This window comes from Ceratotherium simum, chromosome 11 (assembly GCF_057802395.1).
Source record: "Ceratotherium simum simum isolate JZ-2026a chromosome 11, ASM5780239v1, whole genome shotgun sequence".
NCBI lineage: Eukaryota > Metazoa > Chordata > Mammalia > Perissodactyla > Rhinocerotidae > Ceratotherium > Ceratotherium simum.
Genome location: NC_141910.1, coordinates 48,890,930 through 48,896,961, shown reverse-complemented (window position 1 = coordinate 48,896,961; position 6,032 = coordinate 48,890,930).

Genomic DNA, 6,032 nt, shown 5'->3' with positions numbered 1-6,032 from the left:
CTGGGCCACCGCAGCGGAGCATGTGCACTTAACTGCTTATGCCACGGGGCCAGCCCGCAAATATCTTTTTAAAATGGAATCAAAATAAAGACATTTGTAGAGAAAATTGACAGAATATTTCTACCAATATATCCTCACTAAAGGAAACCTTAAAGTCTGTGCTTCAAGCAGAAAGAAGTAGAAAACTGGAGATGAAAGAATAAATGATGAGCAATGTGAGTTTAACATTTTTTGGAAAATCTAAACAAATATGGACTATATAAAACCTAATACCAATTTTTGTCAGGTAAAAAAGAAGCAAGAGTCAGAACTAAAATATATAACAACAATAGTTTCTAAGTTGTTTGGGGGCTTACCAAAGTTAGAGGGCTCTAGGGTTCTTGTATCATCTGGCAGACAGTAAAGATATCTATTAACTTTAGACTGTGATAAGTCAAGTACACATGTTAGAAGTTCATTGTAACTGATAAGAAAATAGAAATAGAGGGTATAACTTCTAAACTAGTAAAAGGAAAAATATAAAATGAGAGAAAATAATCAATGCAAAGAAAGAAAACAAAATAAAACAAAATTAAATTTAAAAGGCAGAACAAATAGAAAGTACAAAATAAGATGAAAGACATAAATCCAATGTACCAACAACTACAATGCATGTAAATGGTCTCAATGCTCAAGTTAAAAGGTTGCTATACTAGAACACAAATGCTATTCACAAAAAGACAAATATCTCTAGACTGTATGTCTAGACTGTAATGATATAAAAAAGTTAAAACAAAAGGATGGGCACCAGATTCTGGCAAAGTGGATTAAGGAGCTCAGCAGACACTCTCCCCAACAAAACAATAATTTAACTGGTGAAAATTATTTTTTAAAAAAACAATTATTAATTAATTAATTTTAGTTTTATTTTATTATTTTTGTGTGTGTGAGAGGAAGATCAGCTCTGAGCTAACATCCATGCCAATCCTCCTCTTTTTGCTGAGAAAGACTGGCCCTGGGCTAACATCTGTGCCCATCTTCCTCTACGTTATATGGGACGCCGCCACAGCATGGCCTGACAAGTGGGGCATCGATGTGCACCCGGGATCCAAACCCAGGCCACCAGCAGTGGAGCGCGTGCACTTAACCACTACGCCATGGGGCCGGCCCCCAAAAAACAATAATTTAAAGTCTCTGAAAATTATTCTAAGGGCATACAGCAAATGAAGAAACATTCATTTGAGAAAAATCTATTAAATCTTGGTACAGATTGTGATACTGAAGATTCCACGCTGAGGGGGGCAAGCTGTAAAGACCAGGGACTGCCACACCCCCCGTGCCCACTCATAAAACAGAGGTGTCACTCTGGGAAGAGCAGGTCTCTGCCTGCAGGTCTGGTGCAGTCCCATAGACACTCTGCCTAGGCAGAAAGGCAGACCATAAAGACAAAGAGCTCTATAATTCTGCAGGGAAAGAACTGACTTTATTCAGAATAATGCCTAAGACCATTGTTGAAACAACAGAGATCTTGATGGAGAGCAATAAGAAGAGGCTACTCCCATCAAGATATAAGCAAGGCAGAGGAGCCAGAAGTTTAATGAAAAAACTAGGGAAAGAGATATTCAAGAAGAGCCCTTCTGGGATCTGGAAAGCTATGTACACATGTTAGTCTGTACCTACTTAGGTGCAATCAGAGCTGAACAAGGAACAGACTCAAAAGCAGTCCCCAACCCATATACAAACCCATCTACACAGGATGGAAGCCTCCCTAGCATAAATGGCTTAAATACAAGCTATGACCAAAACCTTACTAAACAATAAGCTACTATGACCCAGTGGCAATTCCTAAGAAGCCAGGTTTAACAATAAAATCATGTTAGCGAAATGGCAGACTAGGAAGCTCCAAGCCCTTGTTGTTCCAAGGAAACAGCAAAAAACCACCAGAAACTGATCAAACTAACCTTATGGGAGCTCTGGGAAAGTCAAAGGTCTACAGCAACCAAGTGAACGCCCAATCAAGAAAAAGCCACCTTCAAAATGGTGGGAAATTTTGTGGCATTTTCACTTGCCTTTGCCCCAGCCCCTCCCTGGGCATGGTGCCAGCTTGGTCTGGAAAAGGTGGCAGCCTAGTTCCCAGTTCCCTCCCTTGAACTATAAGGAGCAGAGCAGACCTCACATGCAACATTCTAAACTGTCTGGGGGCTACCTGAAGGACTGGTCTCTGCCTGGCCTAATTTGAGTCTCTGGGAAAAGCTGCAGTCACTGGTCATGGGAAACCTGCAGGGGGACTGCAGACCTGCAGACACTGGGAGCAAGAGAGCAGAGGTGGAGATATACAATAGACCATCTAAGGCCCAAAAGAGAAGCTGAGCTGAGACTTTATGGGAAATTAAGACATTCAGAAGCAGCCATGTATAAGGCAGAATGGAGAAGCCACATGCAGGCCCAGACAAGACACATGCTCAAAAATGACCTGAAAAGACCTTAAGCTTTCACCTTGGGCTGATCCCTAGGCTCAGAGCACACCCAGCTAATAAGTGAAGGACTGCCCTGACACAGAGTGAATCTTCATAGACTGGGAGAGGTGGGTGTTTTTTCAAATGCCTAATTTTTATCTAGAAATCATAAGGCATACAACGAAAAGGAAATATGGCCCATTTAAAAGAACAACAAAAGCTGGCAGTCCCTGAAGAAGCACAGAAATTGAACTTACTAGACAAAGACTTTAAAACATCTGTCTTAAATATGTTCAAAGAGCTAAAGGAAAACACAAAGAAAGGAAATCATAAAAACAACACATGAACAAACTGAGAATATCAACAGAGACAGAAACTATAAAAAGGACCCACACAAAAATTCTGGAGCTGAAAAACATAATTACTGAATTTAAAAATTCAGGGCCGGCCCCGTGGCTTAGCGGTTAAGTGCATGCGCTCCGCTGCTGGTGGCCCAGGTTCGGATCCTGGGCGTGCACCAACGCACCGCTTCTCCAGCCATGCTGAGGCCGCGTCCCACATACAGCAACTAGAAGGATGTGCAGCTATGACATACAACTATCTACTGGGGCTTTGGGGGAAAAAATAAATAAATAAAATTATTAAAAAAAAAACTCACTAGAAGGGTTCAACAGCAGATTTAAGCAGGCAGAAGAAAGAATCAGAGAACTTGAAGACAAGACAATTGAAATTATTGAGTCTGAGGAGCAGAAAGGAAAAAAGAATGAAGAAAGGTGACCAGAGCCTAAGGGACCTGTGGGATACCATCAAGGGGACCAATATATATACTGTGGAAATCCCAGAAAAACAAGAGAGAGGGAAAGGGATACAGAAATTATTTGAAGAAATAATGGCTGGGGAAGTGCTGGTCTGGAAGACAGAGTTGAAGGACCAGAGAAGTAGTCACCAACCAATTTGAGAAGCTAAGCTGTGGGAGATCAAAATTGGCCACCTCAAAATATGTCTCTTTACCTTTATTATTTTCTCTGAAAGAAACTTTGACCTCCCCCCCACACCACTAACTGCTTAAAAGAACTTAACTCTGGGTATGGATAGACTGGGAGGGTCCTTGCTAAGCCCGTTCCAAGTAAAAGTACAAGTTATCCTTTGTAAGAGACATTTACATTTATAAGGGAAATCCCCATTTGTAAAGGTATCTCCCTCTCTGTGCCAGGAAGAAGGGGGGATGACCGTATCTCTAGAAACTCTTAGTGCAGAAAGCAAGGACTTAAATCTGCATACTCTTGTTCACTGTGCCTTTCTTGTAATCTCCTATAGCTGATTCCCGCCCACCCCCAAAATCCTCCTTGGTCTTTAGCTGAAGGTAGTATTTAAGGTGGGAACCTCCACCGTCTTGTCAAGAAACTGAGTTTCCCTAGTCTCTCCCATGTATACATGTTACAAAGCTTTGTTGATTTTCTCCTGCTATTTAGTCTCACATCAATCTAATTTGTAGCCCAACCAGAAAGGACCCAGAGTGGGGAGAGGATAGTTTTCCTCCCCTTCAAAGCACATCCAACTGCTGAGATGAGCCTGACAAGGAAAATCAGTTGATCTGCATAGCTACCACCTCTGTGGGGCCACAGCTGTCTAGTGGCATCTGTTGTTCAACACAATTTGTAGTTGGGAAGAAGAGTTGAATGCAGACCATAGGAGTGTTAGGATAAGCGAAGAATCCATACCATGTGTCCATCACTATATCTGACTAAAAAGATGCTCAGAGTATAATAGCAACTGCTTCACTTCCACCTCACAAATCTTGTGCAGGCTCTTCTTTTGAGAAATTCTAACCTGAAGGCATACAGGTAAAGGAATTCTAGGAATCATAGTTCCAGCTTAACTGAGTTGACCCAGTATAAATGATCATATCCTTCGAGTCTTTGCTCAAATGTCACCTCCTCAATTTTGCCTATCCTGATCATCCTATTTTTATTTATTTTGTGTGAGGAGATCAGCCCTGTGCTAACATCTGTCAATCCTCCTCTTTTTTTGCTGAGGAAGACTGGCCCTGGGCTAACATCCATGCCCATCTTCCTCCACTTTATATGGGACGCCGCCACAGCATGGCTTGCCAAGCAGTGCGTTGGTGCACGCCCGGGATCTGAACCCACGAACCCCGGGCTGCCACAGCGGAGTGCGCGCACTTAAGGGCTTGCGCCACCAGGCCGGCCCCTAGACCATCCTATTTTTAAATTGCAACTCATCCCATCTCTTTTGCAGGCCAGTCCTCCATAGATTGACCCTTAAATGACGGTGTTCCTGAGAGTATCATTCTTGGCACTCTTCTCTCACTCAGCACACTCTTCCTGGGCAATCTCACCCATACTCCTAGATGCAATTACCAACCATGTACTGATGACTACAATGTTATACCTCCAGTTCAGACCTCTACTCTGTGCACTGGGTCCTTATTACCCAAAGAATACCTAGACAGCTCAAGCTGCATGTTCTTAAAACCTTCCCCTCTCACCAAACCAGCTCCTCTTCTGTTTACTCACTTGATGAATAACACTGCCAACCACTTAAGCAACAAACATGAAGTCACCCTAGTCTCTTTCCTATTCTTCACTCCCAGTATCTTCCTATTGATCAGTAAGTCCTGTGGATTCTTAAACTTAATATATCTCATATCTGTTTCCTCTTTCCCATCCCCAATGCTGCAACCCTAGTCCAAGACTCACTTATATTTCTGTAAAAGTCTCATACAAGTCTCTGCTCTCCAAGCCAAAATATCCACTAAGTATCCAAATAAGAAATAATTCTAACAGGAGTATTTGATTTGTCACTCCTTTGCTCTAATTCTTTTCATGGTTCCCCCTACATTTTCAGAAAAAAATTTTTTTTAATCCTTAGGATAGCATGCAAGATTGTTCATGATCTCCTTTCCTTATTCATGCAATCCCATCTGTAGCCATTCTCTCCCATGAAACCTAAGCTCCAAGTGAACTAAATGACTTTCAGTTTCCCAAGTCCATTGAATGACCTCTGGAATGTTATGACCCAGGCTGCCAGCCCTCCACACTTCTTTGCCCCAAAATTTTTACTCATCCTTTAAGTACCAACTTGTTACCTCCTGTGAGAAAATTTTCGATATTTCTTTTTACATATTAATGGTCATGAGTTCCTATTGGTGTACTGCTGATCCATCATGCATCTCTCCAAGTCTGTCTCATAATATACTCTCAAACTCTCTCTCTCCAAATTGGAAGCCACATTTATGTAGCTTGGATATTAAATTTAAGTATATTTATGTAAACATTTAAAAACCTAGGAGGGTTTGTAAACTTTGGTAAGTTTATCAACCGACAAGATCTTGTAGTGATATCAGCACTGGACTAGATAGAAGTCAGGAGATTTAGGTACTGTCCTAATCCTGTTTCCTTTTTACCCTTTCTGGCCTCAATTGCCTCCCTCATTAAAGGAATGTGGCTAGACTACAGCCCCAGTCTCTGGGTGGTAATTTACAGCTTATCTGCTTTTTTATTATTATCCAATCCAGCCCCCTTCATTTCGCAGATGAGAAAACTGAGGCTCAGAGATGATACACAAGATTATTTA